The following is a 20,153-nucleotide window of genomic DNA, read 5'->3' on the forward strand; positions in this document are numbered from 1 at the left end:
GGAGTACGAGAGTGAATCACTGTGCTAATATCAGAACAGGCTGCTTGTGTTGGAGTCGAGAGTGAATCACTGTGCTAATATCAGAACAGGCTGTTTGTGTTGGAGTCGAGAGTGAATCATTTGCTAATATCAGAACAGGCTGTTTGTGTTGGAGTCGAGAGTGAATCGCTGTGCTAATATCAGAACAGGCTGTTTGTCTTGGAGTCTAAAGTGAATCGCTGTGCTAATATCAAAACAGGCTGTTTGTGTTAGAGTCGAGAGTGAATCGCTGTGCTGTCAGAACGGGCTGTTTGTGTTGGAGTCGAGAATGAATCACTGTGCTAATATCAGAACAGGCTGCTTGTGTTGGAGTCGAGAGTGAATCACTGTGCTAATATCAGAACAGGCTGTTTGTGTTGGAGTCGAGAGTGAATCACTTTGCTAATATCAGAACAGGCTGTTTGTGTTGGAGTCGAGAGTGAATCACTGTGCTAATATCAGAACAGGCTGCTTGTGTTAGAGTCGAGAGTGAATCTCTGTGCTAATATCAGAACAGGCTGTTTGTGTTGGAGTCGAGAGTGAATCGCTGTGCTAATATCAGAACAGGCTGTTTGTGTTGGAGTCGAGAGTGAATCACTGTGCTAATATCAGAACAGGCTGCTTGTGTTAGAGTCGAGAGTGAATCACTGTGCTAATATCAGAACAGGCTGCTTGTGTTAGAGTCGAGAGTGAATCACTGTGCTAATATCAGAACAGGCTGTTTGTGTTGGAGTCGAGAGTGAATCACTGTGCTAATATCAGAACAGGCTGCTTGTGTTAGAGTCGAGAGTGAATCACTGTGCTAACATCAGAACAGGCTGTTTGTGTTGGAGTCGAGAGTGAATCACTGTGCTAATATCAGAACAGGCTGTTTGTGTTAGAGTCGAGAATGAATCACTGTGCTAATATCAGAACAGGCTGTTTGTGTTAGAGTTGAGAAGTGAATCGCTGTGCTAATATCAGAACAAGCTGTTTGTGTTAGAGTCGAGAGTGAATCGCTGTGCTAATATCAGAACAGGCTGTTTGTCTTGGAGTCTAAAGTGAATCACTGTCCTAATATCAGAACAGGCTGCAAGTGTTGGGGTCGAGAGTGAATCACTGTGCTAATATCAGAACAGGCTGTTTGTGTTGGAGTCAAGAGTGAATCACTGTGCTAATATCAGAACAGGCTGTTTGTGTTAGAGCCGAGAGTGAATCACTGTGCTAATATCAGAACAGGCTGTTTGTGTTAGAGTCGAGAGTGAATCACTGTGCTAATATCAGAACAGGCTGCTTGTGTTGGAGTCGAGAGTGAATCACTGTGCTAATATCAGAACAGGCTGCTTGTGTTAGAGTCGAGAGTGAATCACTGTGCTAATATCAGAACAGGCTGTTTGTGTTGGAGTCAAGAGTGAATCGCTGTGCTAATATCAGAACAGGCTGCTTGTGTTGGAGTCGAGAGTGAATCACTGTGCTAATATCAGAACAGGCTGCTTGTGTTAGAGTCGAGAGTGAATCACTGTGCTAATATCAGAACAGGCTGTTTGTGTTGGAGTCGAGAGTGAATCACTGTGCTAATATCAGAACAGGCTGTTTGTGTTAGAGTCGAGAGTGAATCACTGTGCTAATATCAGAACAGGCTGCTTGTGTTGGGTCGAGAGTGAATCGCTGTGCTAATATCAGAACGGGCTGTTTGTGTTGGAGTCGAGAGTGAATCACTGTGCTAATATCAGAACAGGCTGTTTGTGTTAGAGTCGAGAGTGAATCACTGTGCTAATATCAGAACAGGCTGTTTGTGTTGGAGTCGAGAGTGAATCACTGTGCTAATATCGGAACAGGCTGATTGTTTTAGAGTCGAGAGTGAATCACTGTGCTAATATCAGAACAGGCTGATTGTGTTAGAGTTGAGAGGGAATCACTGTGCTAATATCAGAACAGGCTGATTGTGTTAGAGTCGAGAGGGAATCACTGTGCTAACATCAGAACAGGCTGCTTGTGTTAGAGTCGAGAGTGAATCACTGTGCTAATATCAGAACAGGCTGCTTGTGTTGGAGTCGAGAGTGAATCACTGTGCTAATATCAGAACAGGCTGTTTGTGTTAGAGTCGAGAGTGAATCACTGTGCTAACATCAGAACAGGCTGCTTGTGTTAAAGTCGAGAGTGAATCACTGTGCTAATATCAGAACAGGCTGCTTGTGTTAAAGTCCAGAGTGAATCTCTGTGCTAATATCAGAACAGGCTGCTTGTGTTAGAGTCGAGAGTGAATCACTGTGCTAACATCAGAACAGGCTGCTTGTGTTAAAGTCGAGAGTGAATCTCCGTGCTAATATCAGAACAAGCTGCTTGTGTTAAAGTCGAGAGTGAATCTCTGTGCTAATATCAGAACAGGCTGTTTGCACTCGGGTCGCAAATTCATTTTTCTCATTGTTAAAAGAAAAAAACCCCAAAATCCTCGCAGGGAAAGAGTTTTTTCGAACTGCAGCTGCCACATGCTCCACAAGTCGATGCACCCCCCCACTCCTCAGTGATTTAGCGTAGATATTTTATAGAAAGAATGCACGAGGACCTTCAACCGGCCTTGCGCTTCTTGCCCTCGTGTCATCGTTCTTGGCAGCAGCTGTGCCGACGTCACTCCCACCTGCGTTGTTCGCCTGCTGCTGAACGCGGCCGAAGGAATCGAGGTGGGGGTCCCACGCAAAGTGACACGGGACAGTTTGAGCGAGATGGGAAATGTCAGCACTCGTTTGCCGGGTAGGAGATCTAACCGGCGTTCTGTGGAGATGAAGCCACGGTGTAGAGGTGTTTATCGCCGATGCTGTGCTGCTACAGGAGGATACTTTCGCATCTAAACTGGACCCAAAGAGCGACCAACGTAGAATTAGGAAAAAAAGTTGAGCACTGAATAAGACGACCTGATGATGCAGGCAGTGGTGAGAAGTAAACTGGCACTGTTTGGACACATCATGTAGGATGGTCAACACCATGAAAATTAAAAGTATTGTTGTTATTAGAAAACATGACGACGACATCACAAAAGATTGGTGGCACCACTTGAACATTTTGGCACAAGACAGGAGGAGAGTGGAAACAAATGACGACATGTGTGGGACACCTGATGCGGATGCCTCAAATCAGTACCTGGTGCGGTCCGTAAACAACTTGCCCTGCAGAGAAAAAACGTTGGCCACGTGACCACCTCCTGCACCGCGGTGGCCTTTGATATGTGCTCACGAACAGCACTTACCTCAGCCTCCCATGTGTATGCTATGCAGAGGATCATTGTGTCCTTGTATGTGGATGAAAATGTTTAAGGTTATCCAAGTATCATCGTGTATATAAAAGTCACGTAGCTGATATCTCGATGCTCACATTGCAGCTGGGCAGTGCTAATCCCCGTTTGGAAGCCCTGAGCCAGTGGTAGAAGCCGTGGGGGTCGCTGTGTCTATGGGACCACTGTTGTTTAATCCCACAGAGTGGTGTTCAATTTGTCGCCCCTGGAGAGACGATGGTCTGAGTCAGCCCCCAAACACGATTGGGATTTTTGCAGCCTTCAAATTCTAAGTGGGTGTCTCATACTTTTCCATGATCCGCCAGCCCTGCTTCTAATTTGCCGGATTGCAGAAGTGCCACAGCAGCCACCAACTGCCAAAATATGTACGTGTCCACTGTACATTCTGGATATTACACCGCACTTGCCGTCCAGAGGTCGACGGTTCGATCTCCACGTGCGGCAGTTGACACAACGGCGGTGGGAACGTTCCTAAATTCGTCCACCTCTGCCCAGCGGTATGAATGGGTCACACAACGCCGTCGGTTGTCCGCTCGCGAGCGGTGGGGGCTAAATCGTGGGTGCTCCCACCTTTTCCAAGACGTTCGAGGAGTGTGGAAGAGCAGGCCAAATGCCCTCTGCAAGGGGTTCTCCAGGGCTCCCTCCAGTTGAGGCCCTTCCGCCTCTCCGGGAGTGAGCGATTTCAAGGATGCACCTTTACCTTTGGGTGCCGCGGTGGTGAGATGTTAACTACCGCGCCTGGTGTGCAGGAGGTCGCGGGTTCAATCCCGACCCTGACGCCTGCTGTACATTTGGAGTTTGAGTGCCTCTCTCCACGTGGTCGCGTAGTTTATTCTCCGAGTCCTCCGGTTTTTAACCCCACATTCAGAATCAACACGAACGTCGAGTATGTGGCTGCTGTAGATGTCCACGTGATGATAAGACACTTCGTTGAGCTGTCATTGGCAATAGCCAGGTCGCTTCTGAAAAAGAGCTTCATAGCTCAGTGGACCTGACCCAGTAAAATAAATTTTAAAAACTCCGTTTTAATAGTTTAGCAGTTGTAAGAGCCGTGTGTTTGGTTTGGATCAGAAGTGGCTCGGATTATCGGGCCATCCACGGCGTAGATTGGAACGTGACCTGATCAAGATTTGGTCACGTCCTGATCGGCTGATCAGCTTAGCGCACCCCCTCAAGGCGATTGTTAGGAGGCACCTCCTGTGGAAGTACAAATCTCGGGTTTGATTCTCAAGTGGGGATTGTGTGTTTAACTTGTTTTCCAACAGCATGAAAAGCCATCTTGCGAAATATCATGATTAATAGACTTGTTTACGCGGGAAAGCCTCTTAAGTATGACATAATTATTATTACATTCAGTCCACTGCCGATATGCAAAACATAGTTTTGACCAAACACACCAAGCAAAACCCTCTGGAGAGGCATCTCAAATATGATTATTGTTACTTAACAAGAACATTCGTACGATTATTATTTTCCTACGACGGCGTGGCTAATAACTGGGAACTACAGTATTGGTTGGTTACGTATGTCAGAGGCAATCCGTGCACTGTATCTTTATAAGCATGTGTTTAATAACGCAAACACGTGCGCTTTTACACAGCTGAATCGTATTCCTTGGGCTTTTATGGCACGTGGGTCAAACTGACTGGTGGACCTCCCTCGCCGCACGTTTAAGGGCTCCTAAGTGGAACGCGAAAGGGGGATGCTCCGGCTTGCCCTCTTGCTGGGAGGCTGTTTGCAGCGTCGAGTCGCCCTTCCCGTGTGGTCTCAGAGCCGAGGCCGCTCGGAGCACTGCGCGGGGCGGGTGGGTTGGAGCCCGCCTCCAGCCAAGGGAAGCCTCCGTGCCCTTCGCGGCGGTTTCGCGAACGGTTCACTTCGCCGTCGCCCTGCACGTGCTTTCTAAACCCATCACGCGTGACCCCGGACGGGAGTGCAGCGGTTAGCGCTACGCTGCGCCGACCCGAGCTCGATTCCCGTCCACGGCCAACACCGGCGACGATGATCTGAACCCGTGCTGGGCCCTCCCTTAGGTCGACGCGGTCTCAAATGAGTGCCTGGTGCGATGTGTAAATATATGGCCACGAGGCAGACAAAGGCAGCCGGGGGTGGTGCTGGCCACCCACCCCTGGTGTGCTGTGACAGCCTTTATAGGTGCTCGCTAACAGCACTTGCTCCAGCAGTCTGTAAAGCCTTTACGGAGGATTTTTGTCTGTATTGCGTGATTTTTTGTTATTTTATTTTTACCTACGTGACTTTACCGAATAGAACCAAAGAGTATGTATTGCGTGTGTTTATACGTGCGTCCTGTATACGCGTGCGGATGCATGTGAGTTATTCGGCCTGATGATTTCATGAAATAACTTTTGAGCGATTGAACTCTGGCAATTTAACACGTAGGCAATGGTACGCTACAATTAAATACGTAGACAATGCTACGCTACAATGTAATACGTAGGCAACAATGTTGTACGTCTGGCGATTTGTTTGTGAGGCCTTAAATCCTCCGGAGCGAAGCCTGCGATTTCGCCTGGCAATCACCAATTCCATAACATGTGATCACAACATTTGATGCCAGATATTTTTTTCTTAATGCTAAACATGGTTTTAAAAAAATGCACTCACATTGCAATTACAATTTTTGTGTCATTTAAATTGGCCTTTAATTTGGGAAATATCAATGAAGTTCACTTCCTTGAGTAAAAAATAACTGCATCCAATTCTCTGTGACTTACGGACATTATTTGAGCAAGTACTGTAATATTGATATTCGTGGCGAGTGCCTTATTAATTTGTGTAATGCTAATTATGTTTCAAATACTGTCAATATATTCATTTAAAATTTTGAGTATATAAACATCCTTGCGGCTATGCAAGCAAAGCCTGCCACGTACCGTTAAAACTTCCTTTTAGTGTTGCAGGTGCCGGACTTGGGCAGATTAACAGGGCACCATCATTGTTTAATCCTAGAGTTATTCTCTCTTAAGTAGTGTCTATTATTTACGTCTTCATAAATATACTTATTTCATTTCTGGCATCAGCACAGGAGTTTGCAGCAATGCAAGGAATTTTGTTCGGCAGTCAATAACACGCAGCGAGTTCAATGTTTTTATTTTATTTTACTTGGTAGTGTAAAATTGGAGAAGCAAAAAAAAATAACAGAAACAAAAAATGTTCATTATCGAAACGCCCCGGTACCTGTGGCGCAGGGATTGGGGATGCGTCTAAGCGGTACGCAGGCATCGCTGTGGGCGGTGCAGGCACGCGCCTCGGCTCACGGCTGTTTGTTTGCAGCGAAGTCTCGGCCAGGAGAAGCTCTCTCCGCTTTGCTCCCTCGCTGTGAAAACCAATCGCAGCGCTTTGAAAACAATATGCGTTTTCACATATTTCTGCGAATCCCTCCACCACCACCTCCAACCTCCTCCCCCCACCCCCCCCGCCAACGAAAGCCCCTGTGTAGAGACCACGTAAATTCACTCCGTTGGCAGGTATATTTTTGGCAGGTGTTTGAGAAACTGTACAACAGCAGCCTTCTGGATGCTTCCACGATGCGTTCTTCTGCGCGCAAACTGCAATATATGTACCGTGGTAAAATTCAGCCAGTATGGAAGAGAAGGCCAAATACTGTCTAGAGGGGTCATGCTTCCTTTGGTAAAGGCCCTTCCACCAACAATGGAGTGAGCAGGCAATCACAGGTGCTCCTTTGACATTTTCGCATCATTTAGCAATACTGAGAAAATACAACAACATTGAGTTGCCTTTTTTTAGGCAAATCAGAATCTTTATTTATCCTGGAGGAATCCGATGAGTTATGAAGCTCATTTTCACAGATGTCCAGTAGGGGCGGGTCAGCAATATGTGGATAAGATTAGATGAGTATAATTTATTTATTTATTTCGCGAACGCGTCCACACGTGACTTTTACACAGAGGACCAGATACACAAGATAAATACATGATTAAATTAATACATTTGTACGTCGATGTTAAATGTGAGTGGACGTCTTCCCACATAGCCAGATAGCCATGTGACAGCCTCCTTCTCCAGCACGTGCAGGGCAACCAGATACATATAATGTAAGGGTAGCGCAGCTTACTTGGGCTTTAGGTTATTAACAGTATCTCAGATAATGAGGCCATCCGATGAATTTGTTCCTCCAAATGTGCAACACGTTGAGAGCAAAACGCAGTAGGCTGACGTCTCACTCGCGGCAAGGTGTGGGTGAGCGCTAGACAGTTCCTTGCGATTTGTGATATTGCAAAGCAGAGGAGGTTGATCTCGTTACAGTGGCGAGATGTTAACTGCCTCGCCTGGAATACAGGAGGTCGTGGGTTCGATCCCAGCACTGACGCCTGCTGTGTATTTGCAGTTTGCGTGTTCTGCCCGCGGATGTTTCTCTGAGTCCTCCGGTTTTCCCCTGCACGTTTAGAATCAACGTGCGTTTAGAGTATTTGCCTCCAATACATTTCCACATGAGCTATAATTTGTGACCAGGTCGCTTCTGAAAAAGAGCTATATAGCTCAGTGGGCCTTACCTGGATAAATATTAATAGTTTATCGTTTAAAAAAAATATATAGTTTTAGGAATAGGTTTTACTCTTTTAACTGGCACAAAAACTGACACCTTTATTCAAGGCATCATGTTTGCAATAACCACAACACAAGCAGTTAAAATGCAAAAAAAAGACAACTCTGATAATAATATGCACTGTCCTTGAATTTGATTGGTCCACACCCGAGACGGCTTTTCTTAGAGCCTAGTCTCCATTGGTGTTGGACCAGAAGACGCCAAAAGGCGTACAACTCAAAAACAGCGCACTATCAGAGTATTGAGGGCTCGGGGTGAGCATTTACATTATGAGACCTCCTTTGCCAGTAACAAGATATAAAAATAGGTTTTACCCTTTTAACTGGCACAAAAACTGACACCTTTATTCAAGTCATCATGTTTGCAATAACCACAACACAAGCAGTCAAAATGCAAACAAAAAGACAACTCTGATAATAATATGCACTGATAGTGCGCTGTTTTTGAGTTGTACGCCTTTTGGCGTCTTCTGGTCCAACACCAATGGAGACTAGGCTCTAAGAAAAGCCGTCTCGGTGTGGACCAATCAAATTCAAGGACAGTGCATATTATTATCGGAGTTTAGTCTTTTTTGTTTGCATTTTGACTGCTTGTGTTGTGGTTATTGCAAACATGATGCCTTGAATAAAGGTGTCAGTTTTTGTGCCAGTTAAAAGGGTAAAACCTATTCCTATATCTTGTTACTGGCAAATGAGGTCTCATAATATATAGTTTTAGTTTTTTTAGTACACAGGGTGTGGTACACATTGGATCGTGATGCGTTAACGGCATGACACGTGCCGCTACCCCCCCCCAACACTCTCAGTGGATTGAGCTGTCTACGAAAAACAGGAAGAGGATTTCTCCACAAATCTGTCTGTCGCCTGATGAAGCTAGTTGTAATTACTGGCGAAACGTCGTACTCAGATTCTAAATGTTGTGGATTTGCTCTGTAACACACCGGTGTGCTAACGAATTGGCCACGTTCTGTTTACGTGACAAACCTTCACTAATTGGCTGTATCGGGTGGTGGCAGGTTTAACGACACATTTGTATTTACGCGATCTAACCCAAAAAAACTGTATTATGGATGATATTTGTCGCGAAAGCCTACGTGTTAACGGATCTATGCTGTGTATTCGAGGACGTTTAAAAAATGACAGTACTTAATGACGCTTACAATCAGGAAACTGGAATTCTGTCCGAATGACAAATGCATTACAAATCTTGGAATGCAACAATAAGTTCCTGTGAGTCACAATACGGTAAGGTACGGGAAGTCTCCTGGTATGCAAGGCATACCACGCAGCACCATATGCGTGATGTGTCAAACCCATATCCTGCAGTATTCGTGCTCTGCATATGGGTACATTTATCACCATATTTTCCAGTTACTTAGAACTTCTGTTTGCTTACAATTTTGTGGATAACAGGACAAGCCGGTTAATAGGATTGTGACCCGGCTTTCCGGCATGGCTAACAGATTTGGTTGGTAATGTGAGTGATGTTACCTGTCACACGCAAGAAAACAACAAAATAGTTTCTCACCTCTCGCCTAGAATGTGTTGCCCTGACTCGATCGTGCGATGACAAGAGACATTCTAGTGTTCAAAGGAATACAAAAAAAAACCGATTTGTAGTGTGCTCTGATATTTTTCAAAGGGAATTTAATTATTGAATTGTAGTGTTGGATAAGAATGTCACTGCATTGGGCACTTATAGACGAGCTCCTGCGGCCGTCTGGAACGCTCTTCTTTCCAATATTTGGAAGCCACTGGAGCTATGCACTTTTAAATCTTCCAGATAGAAAACTCATTTTTCTAGAACAGTTTTTTTTAAGTGTGTTTAGTTTGTTGTTTTTCTCCCGCACCTTCGACGAGCACGGTTGGCTACGTACGGTGCGAAAGAAGTTCAACAGGCATTGGCCGCATCTTCTGCGGTCTACTTTGACAAATATTGAGGTTCACTGCGGGTGACTGAGATGAAGGATGCTCGGTGTGACACCCACAGAAGGGCTTGACCCGTCCCTGAGTGCCATTCCCATGGGTACGCACTTACTCACTGGCGGTGGGTCACCAGGCCTGAGTTTACTCATTACGGCCAGTTGGGTTGCAGCTGTTTGTGTGACGACAACGCAATCAGAAGACAAAAAAATTGCCAGCGCAAAAAAAATCACCCAACCAGCCCACGATCGAGGCCCAAAATGAATCACCGGCAACTTAGTGGAAGCCAAGACACGAGACCACCGGGCCTTATGCAAAACACCTGTTGGTGCCCTCAACAAACACACTGTCAACGACACTCTTTGTTATCATCATCATCATCTTCGTTGAAACAGGAGGAGGAATCCGATGAGCTATGAAGCTCTTTTTCACCAGATGTCCAGTAAGGGGCGGGTCACAAAGTTACAGCAACACACCACGCAAACCGATTGGAGTGCAGCGTATGGGTAAGGTAAGCAAGTCCACTACTATGAAGAAAAATAAATTCAGCATATGAGTACTAAATCCCGTGGAAGCTTCTTTAAGATTGTACACACCAAATATTTTTTGCTCAAACCTAAAAAGGGACAAAGGTTGGTATTTTGTTGGTTTGTTTTTTGTTGTTTGTTGAAGTCGTGGAGTTTGGCCAGTCGAACGTTAGGTGCTAGCATTGTTGCCGCGGCAAAGTGCACCCCGTCCGAGTGTATAAGAGCCAGGCACTCAAAGTCCCCACCTCGTGTCCTTGCAGGGGCGTTCGTCGAGAGCCCCTGGCAGACCCAGCGGCGTTTGTTTAGCAAACCACGCCCTGCCGATGAGACTCAAAAGTTGAAACCGGTCCAGGGTTTTTGCTGCTTAAACAAACGCTTCTGAAAAAAGAACGTCTTTTTATCGTTGCAGAATTATTTCTTTTTATAGCTGTGGTGGACTTTACATGTTTAAAAAAAAGTTGAGAAAAAAAACGGAATTTTTCAGCAATTTTAAAAATTAGATTGTTACCCACAATCTGCTCAGACAGTGTATAATGATATATTACTGTTCGGCATGGCGATTTCCTGTACTCTGGGCCAGAATCCGTGTTTACACATGTGGATATTAACCTCTTGTGTTACCTGCAATGGAAGCTGTGATGATGATGATGCAATAGTGCAAGCACGTGTATGGGTTCTTGCCTTCTTGCTTTCTGCTTTGAGGCCAAAAAAGCAATTACCACGTGTGTTTTCACAAAAATTACTGTCTTGGTGCTCAGTTTAATAATTCGTACCGGATTATGCCTTTAATACACGCGCAAAATATACTTGCGTGCTTAAGCAATACACGTTCTGACCCATTACCTTCCAGACAGAAACGTAGCGCGGTGCAGAGTTGGGTTTGACAGGCAGGTGACGTCCTCCTGAACAGCGCTATCGTTCTTTGTAAAACTTTGCTAATCACAGCAGAGAATGAATTGGCGGATGGAATAGCACACGGTAATTTGTTTGGACAAAGTGGACCGAAGAGTGAGCCCAGTTCGCTCCACACAGAGCCCCGTGCAACGCGTGTTCGCCACGTTGCTTTGGAAATTGTCATTTGCCCGGCGTCGTGTAACCGGAGGTCTGCAGCGGGGATCTTATCTCCGAAGAACTGCAGGTACACTTCTTGCGGAGTACATTAAACTCTCCGATTTCCTCCTCCGTCCACGGCGGCGGCGACTCGGTTTGTTTCCCGTCGCTTTCTATCCGCGGCGGTCAGCTGCGAGCGGCGGTGGAGTGTTCGACATTGCCGACCCTCGTTATCTTGTCAGTCAGCGCCAATCTCCTGTCGTTTCGATCGTCTCAATCTTTGCAGCATGCTGAGCGGCAAAATTCTTCTGCTAAGCTCGTAATGTGAGACATATCCCCATGATGCAATGAGCTCTGAGCCAAGGGCATGCATTTTTTTTTATTCTCCCCGAGAAAAATTGAACACCCATTCCATTAGGGCGCAGGCTACTTTACTTATGTTCGTTTTTCTCTCTCTCGGGATTGGTTCCAGCCAAACATGTAAAGAATGCACCGCTTGAGCAAGCGTCTGTCATCTGTTGGTGTCAGCTGATGGCTCAGTTGACATTTCTTTCCCTAATGTCGTTTTCAAACTGATCCATTAATTGACTCTTGTAGAAATACACGTCGATGATATCAGCAGCCACGGTGCCGTGATCTTGCCTGTGAAAGATGCAGCGTCCCGCCACTGCAGCGTGAGGAGACCACGTACAGCATGCCAATACTTTGTGCATTTCTACAATTCAGTTGAAAACCTTCACTGAAGTTGACTCGCGTGCGTATGCGCGCATGTTGGGCTGCTTTCGCGCCGTGCGTAGCCAACCACGCTAATCGGAGGTGCGGGGGAAGGACAGCAAACGGAACGCAAAAAGCGGTTCTCAAGAAATGAGTTTTGAACCTAGTCAATATAAAGGAGTATATATATAAATATATACATGGTTCAGCGATTTTCTCATAACCGCACTGCAGTTGCGTTTCTGATCATGCCACAGATCTAATTCATTTGGGGTGGAAAAAAAATCAGTATGGACACGTGCACTTAACGCGTGTTTCTGTTTTGACATTTTATCGCGTTCACAAACTGTTAACCGATACAAACACGGAGCTGTTTTTTTGGAGAACGGTCCCGGGGGGAGGGGGGGGGGAGGACGGGACGCGGTTCCAGGGTGCCGTGGTGGACACCGTTGGAGCAAACTCCAGGGGCAGCTTTTTAGCCATAGCAGAAAGCCGCTCAATCTCGTGGCTTCGTGTCTCTGCGGGGGCACGGAGCATTTGACGTTTGGATAAAAAAAAATGCGCTGCCCTGACACGGTTCAGCTGCATGGCAAAGCGACACTCCTCTTCTGTGTATGTATATATTTACATTCCCCAGCCTCTTGATAGAGCTACAGCAAGGCAATAAGTGCGTGGTGTCCTCATTCCCAACACGCCGGCGCTATCAGCATTGAGAGTACCCTTATCTCTATGATATATCATGTGTCAAACGGCTGGGAGGTTGTGAGTTTTAAGTCATTATTGGAGTTGGGCTCAGCCAATCGTATTAATGGGATACCGTACTCACAATAATGTACTACTTTGTGAAAAGTCATGAGTGGCTGTCCTGTGGAGAGGCTGGTTCCCAGCAGAGAAATGTGAAATTGAACGTTCAAACGCGATTTTGACCTCTGATATGATCATTAATGTCACCTGCTCGGGTAAAATAGGAAAGCCAGCATTAAGCCACCACAAAAACATCACCGCGACTTACCTCCTTCTGCTGCGCAGTTGAATGACTCGGTGATCAATGGGATTACCTTCGTGGCAGTTTGCAAGGGTCAATGGTTCAATCCCAGTCTCCACCCCTCAGTTTTTTTTTATATAAATATAAACTATTTTATTTTACCAGTTAAGGCCCACTGAGCTATATAGCTCTTTTTTTCACAAGCGATCTGGCCACAACTGTTAGCTCAACGAAGTGGCGTATCACGTGGATATTTATAGCAGCCAAATATCCTAAACACATGTGTTTAAATGTGGGGGGAAACAACCGGAGGACCTGAAGAAAAATCCACGCGACCACGGGGAGATATAAAATGCAAACTCCAAATATCCAGCGGGCGTCAGGGTCTGGATCCAACCCACGACCTCCTGTACTCCAGGCGAGGTAGTTAACATCTCGCCGCCTGAGCGCTCTGCCTGGACAATGAAGTGGATGATAGACGCCCATTCCGTTGGGTCACGTGGTGTGTGTGCGCTAGCCTCACGGCCCAACTCTCAAACAGGTGGCATGTAAACATCACGTGATTCTTCAGTCTACATGGATGCGTGCACTCGATATCTTTAGGCTAACGGAACGAATGAGGCACAGTAAAACAAGGCATAGGACCAGGGAGACCCACGAGTTCGAGAGAGGGGGGGGGGGGGGTTACATAAAGCAAAGCATTGAAAAAAACCCCGAAATGATGAACGAAGCCAAGTTGCCGACTACACCGAGCATCTTCTTGTTTCCTCTGATCGAAGAAAATAAAAGAGAGAACACAATGATTGAGTTGTGACGTTGGAATGGCTGGTGGGATGGGGAGGCAGGATCGGGATGTGAACACATCACAGTCAGAATCTTTATTTTGTCCTGGAGGAATCCGATGACCTATAAAGCTCTTGTCCATACAGGTTACAAAATCCCCACAGCTGTGGATAACGTAGCTTAAGTGGCCATGGTGAAGGTTGTAAAATATTTTTTTAAAATTAATGAGTCTTTATTCGATGTGGCATATGATACATGTTCAAGAGATAAAAACTGTGATTTGTTTTTGACTTGAATTGGAAAACCTGTTTTATATTATTAATTTAATAAACTCGAACCTTCTGCTTACGTTCAGTGTAATCTGTCCAAGGGTGAGTTTTCAGGCTCAAGGGTAAAGTTTTCCATAAAAAATTATGAACTCCAGACATTCTCTCAGTACACCAGTGGTCGAAGGCCTTCCTGTAGCCATGCCAGTCATGGGTTTTTAGTTTTATTTTGACTTTTTATTTATATTTTTACCACGCTTCACCACACTGGCCAGCGCCCATTCAGCCACGAGGACAGTTAAACTCTTAAAGGACGAAAAACATCTGCAATTTCCGTCAACAAGCAGGGGGTACATACTGTGGTGGGTTTTCAGATGTCTTGTTTTTGTTCGTGTGTGTGCGTTGGCCACGAGAGCACTCCATCGTCGGATGATGGAGGAGGCGTGAGTGGATTTTCCACCAGGAGAGGCGATCCTGGCCGTCTGTCAGGAGGGGTGGCCGCTCTGATCCCAGCCTTCTCACCGGGAGAGGTTGGATGGGGGGTGACGACGCCCGGCGTGGCCTCAAGCCCTCTTTGCCACGAGTCGCTCTGTTGGCGGGGGCCCTGAGTGATTGACCTCAACGCCGCCACTCCCGGCTCATCCAAACATTGGGCCTCTGCACTTGGGGCAGAAATTGGCTTAAAGCTTAAAACACCATTTACGCTGCGGTGAAGTAAACAGTTTAGGTTGGTGAGAGTGCGTGCCTGCTGTGTGGCGTGCGTGTAATGGAGGAGTAGGTTGATTCACCGGCACGGTCATCCTAGAAATGTAGAAAAAGATATTTTTCCTTTTAAGGCGGTGTTTTTGTGTTTCTTTTGTTGCCCTTCCCCCTGCACCTCCGATTAGCACAGTTGGCTACGTACGGTGCGAAATAAGCTCAACATACAGAGACGTACTACATTGATAAAGTGTTGAGATTTTTTTTTTTACAATCCTTGTGTACCACTGCGAACGGAGTTTGAAGACGTGGCTGTGCTTAATGCAAAGTGCCATGTCTCCTCACCAAGTGTGGAGCACTTACAGGATGATACGCTAAAAGATCTTGCTACATGGAGATACTGGACGAAGCATGATTTAGTTTATTTCTTGGGAAGTTATAGATTGGGGTAATATGCATGGCGCGTATTTGATCGTAATACACAGGCACGCCGAACAATATGCGTCTTTTCCACGTGCTTGGTCTTATTCTTTGTCATTTAAATTGGTTTAACCTTCATAGTAAATTTGCTTTCTATAACTCTTATCATTTGTAGAGCTTTGAAACTCCTACTTTGGTGGGATAATAAACGGTTAAAGTTAAATATAATCGTCCCTTTCCCTTGAGAATTGTGGATGAAAGCCAACGTACGGAGAACTTCACCTCTTCATCTCCATGTCAACACGCCTTTTAGTCCATTGCCCGATTCACTTTCCAGATCCGCACGGTTATGCAAGAAAACTGGACGAGTTTCGATCTCCTGGGTCTCATCGGCAAAGTCTCTGGCTTGTTTATGTGGAGACAAATGGAAGATCATATACAGTAACATATTAAAATTATATTGGAGAAAGCCTTTATCCAGCAGTGTATATTACAACGGAAAATACGACGTAGCATTTTAATATAGGACTCTAAAGCCTTGATTTAAAGCGGCATCACATGCAATTTTTGTACATCTCGATTTTAATTAATTTGCTTGACATCGTTTTTTTTTTTTACAAGAAACGGCATGGTATTGAAAATCACGTTGAGTGCAGTAACCAAACAAAGGCTTGCGTTACATCAAACCTAAGATGAATAAAGAGGCTATTCAAGCGTGATGTCACGTTCACGTCTCATTTCCGTCATCGTGAAGGCTACGCAGAAGTCCATGGTCTTCGTGGTTCCTATTTGAGTTACGAATAAAATAAACTCTTTGTTATTTTACCAGGTAAGGTCCACTGATCTGCATGGCCCTTTTTTCAGAGGCGACCCGGCCACAAGTAACAGCTAAATCAAGTGGCTTAGCACGTGGAAATATATAGCAGCCAAACACTATGAACGCACGTTGATTCTAAATGTGGAGGGAATAACCGGAGGACCCGCAGATAATTCCACGCGACCACGGGGAGAGAGACACGCTAACTCCAAATATGCAGTCGTCAGGGTCGGGATCAGACCCACAACCTCTTGTATACCAGGCGAGTTAGTTAACATCTCGCAACCGCGTTGCCTCCAAAACAAGAACGTGCTGAACCGCACACAAGGAGACGAGACTCCCTAAGGCTCATCACCGTTAGTTTCTAACAAGGTGGGCCAATCCTCGCGGCACGCATGGGCGTTTGGCTCTCCAAAAGCAGCACCACACGTGAAATTCAACTCCTCGCTTTCGTGCCATTCCACGCAGGACGAGCGCGAAGACGCCCTTCCTCGCAGGCGCGGCGATGTGAAGCGAGCTTCTCCGTCTCGCCGGTCACCACGTGCGCGCTTTACCGACGAAATTTGTTTCACTGGCGAGACGCTGGAACCCGACGCGGTCTCTCCACGGGGTCCGCTGTGACACCGCAGAGATAAATCAGAAGCCGCGCCGCGCTCACGCTCGCTCGCTTCAACTCATGAAGGCGCCGCTGCTCAGAGAGGGGAGGCGCACGACTTTATGGAGTCTCCTCGCGAAGAGCGTCGCCGAGAAACAGAGGCCGTACGCTCTGACAAGGGACTGACGTCCAATGCCCTGCTCGTGATGAACACCGTCGCCACACGAACACAGCGTCGCATTCGATGTTGATGCATAAGGGTGGACACTTTTTTTTTGCAACTTACGAGTTTTCCCCAATGGAGAGCTCCAAGAAGATTATTTCGCGATGGTCACCTGTGTGTGACCAGTTCGCCAATCGACAGGTCCGCATGTGGTGGGGCAAAGTGTGGGTCCTCCCACCTCTTCCAAGACGCCCGGCCAGCGTGGAAGAGTAGGCCAAATACAGTCTCGAGGAGCTCTCTCTCTCGTCGAGTCCCTTCCGCTAGTAGGGCTGCACATTCACCTTCACCACTTGTTTGAGCCACCAATGAGGAACCACTGAAGGGTTCAGTGGCAGAATGCAGCGCAGCCTCGTAGGCAGCTAGCGCATAGCAGTGTTTGATGTGTCTAGGCGAGATTGACGCGGAGAGTCAAAACAGAAACAATGCGACTCCGACTCCAGAGTTCCGTGCGCGCGGTTCGCAAGTTTAAGGCGAGCCACGAGCAATAATTACCTCCCGAGGCAGACTGCAGAGCTAGAGAGCGGCGCTGTCTTTGAGAAAATTGATCCCGATTGCTGGAGGACAAAAAAAAAAACCGTGAAAGAATTGTTTTTTTTATAAAAGCAGACAAGACAGGAGGCCGTCAAATTAAAGCGTGGGGGTGAAAAGTTCGGAGCAATTTTGTGTTGAAGTGAAAGACAGGGCCCCCATTTCTGTGATGGAACTCTGCAGGTGCCTATTATCCGGTGATGTTTGAATGTGCGCCCTCAAATAATTGGAAGCTTTTTGTAAGATGTCTGTTTCCACCGCTCCCCAGGCTTGCCAAAGTTATTCTGATTGCAAGTACCGCGTGGCTTGTCGTTTCTACGTTTATCACATTTTCTTTGGTTCTTTCGGTGAAGTCGCGAAAGATAGAAAAATAATATTAAAAAAGAAAGTGAAGAAAAATAAAAAATAAAGTTAAAATAATAAAACCACTACTTTAGTCTACATTAGCAGTTGTATTTTTATTTTTGTAATTAATTGCGATACATTTTTATTCACTTACATTTTTTTATAATCTTCCTATCTACGTGACTTTACCGAAAGAACCAGCAACTATGAATTCATGCAGTCACAAAAGTTTTGAGTCAAAGCTTATCGCATTGTTACATCAGACAAGCTCTCGTTTGAATTTTAACTTGTTTATTATAACATGACGTATTAACATAAAATCGCCGTATTATCCTTTTTCGACACAAACAAAAAATAAAGTTTCCGTAGCGTAGTCACCCTCTCCAGGGCAAGACGAACGAACACTGCGTGGGCGTCCGTGGGTTGCGCCACTGTCCTCCTCTCCGACACGCGTCCACGGATCACAGCGCGCGCTTTGTACCCGCACAATGTCCGACGTTTCGCTCCGATCGCTGGAAGCTTACTCGGGAACAAGTGGAAGCGAAACGTCGGACGTCGCGCCTGAACAACACGCCGTACCGACCTGTGAATGCACACCAGAGGGCTCTAAGATGAAAGCGCTCAGCAGAGAGGGTTCCTGTGTCGTAACCCTCCACCACCCGACACGGCCAATCAGCAAAAAAAGTGTCACTTTGACAAAAGACAATTAGTTCACTACTGTAGCCCACCGGTGTGTTGAAGAGTGAATCCACAACATTTACAGTTTGAATACGACGTTTCGCTGGTAATTACATCCAGCATCATCGGACAATTCGCCAGAATGGTAAAGCCCTCGCTTGCTCCCGGTCTTAAATAGAGCAGCAGGGTGACGTCATCATTTAACTCATTTCAGGTGCAGTGATTTCAGGCGGGGGGGGGGGGTATTGTAATTATATAACCGATTGGTAATCAGTCAGTGGTTATGATTAGTAATGAGTTGTAGATTAGTAATTAGTTGTAATGTGTGTTATTGTGATTATATGCTACATTAGTAATCCGTTAATTAATATGTGTTCCCCTATAAGGAATTGTAATATGTATTATTTAATAATATGCTTCCAAGCCGCACTAAGCCTATAGCTATCAGAACGATTAAAGTTATTTCTGTTTCTCTCAATTTCAATGGATTCTTTAATTAGTATTTGCCAGTAATAATTATTTTTACACAACACTTCAACGTTATCAAAATCAATTGAGTGTCCTTGTTGACAAGCATGTTCTGCCACTGCCGACAGTTGTGTTTGATATCATTTAATATTTTTTTGGTGTTCTTTTAGTCTTATGCTGATGTTACGTCCCGTCTGTCCAATATAGCATCTGCCACATAAACAATTAATCCGATATACACCTTCTGTTGATAATTTAGGTAATTCGTCTTTAGTGCAAGATACTAGTTTTTGAATTTTGTGTACTGTACCAAATCTTACTGTAATGTTTTGCTTTTGCAAAATACGGGTTAATTTGTCAGTTACTCCTGAGATATATGGAATTTTTATTGTTTTAACAATCTGATCGCTCTCAGCAGTGTTGCTTTGCGATCGTGATTTGGCATTTAGTGCTCTGTTAATTTGAGTATCATTGTAGCCATTCTGTCGTAGTGCGTCTTTAACGTGTTTGATCTCTCTCACTAGACTTTCACCATCTGACACTGTTTTAGCCCGATGTATGAGCGTCTTGAAAAGAGAGGATTTCTGAGCTGGATGGTGATGCGAATCTGCATTCATATAGGCATCGGTGTGCGTTTGCTTTCTGTAAACGCTGTGTGTTATTTTACCGTTTAGGTCATGTCCAAGCAAAATATCTAGGAACGGGAGTGTGTTATTCACCTCCATTTCCATGGTGAACTGGATGGCCGGGTTTTGTGTATTGAGATGATTTAGAAAATCATTAAGTGTATCTTTACCATGTGGCCAGACAACCAAAGTGTCATCCACATATCTAAACCAAAAAGATGCTTTTAATGTGCTCGAGGCAAGTGCTCTTATTTCAAAGTTTTCCACGTACAGATTTGCTATAGCAGGAGATAAAGGAGAGCCCATTGCTGCTCCTTCCTTTTGTTTAAAGAAATCCCCTCTCCATAAGAAGTAAGTGTTGTTTAAACAAAGGTCAGCAAGTTTCGGAATATCTTTTGGTAAACCTGTGTTCTTTACTAGTGTATCAAGTAATTTAAGCGATTCGTTCACTGGAACCTTAGTGACGAGAGAAATCACATCAAAACTTACCAGAATATCATGGTGGAGGGTTACGACTCATTTAAAAATCACGCGATCTAGCCCAAAAACCTTTATTATGAATAATATTGGTCGCGAAAGCCTGCTACGTGTTAAACTGACTGGGCAATGGCTCTATCCAACAAGGGCTGGCAGCGT

At 45.5% G+C, this 20,153-nt stretch overlaps 1 protein-coding gene across 5 annotated transcripts in view; it reads left to right on the top strand.

The window, feature by feature from the left end:
- Window positions 1-20,153, top strand: part of LOC103091698 (semaphorin-3C) — a 415,462-nt gene that overhangs the window by 141,489 nt on the left and 253,820 nt on the right. The gene's annotated exons all lie outside the window — the stretch shown is intronic.

Source organism: Petromyzon marinus, chromosome 30, assembly GCF_048934315.1.
Source record: "Petromyzon marinus isolate PM22_M1 ecotype Great Lakes invasive population chromosome 30, UKy_Petmar_22M1.pri1.0, whole genome shotgun sequence".
Taxonomy (NCBI): Eukaryota; Metazoa; Chordata; class Hyperoartia; order Petromyzontiformes; family Petromyzontidae; genus Petromyzon; species Petromyzon marinus.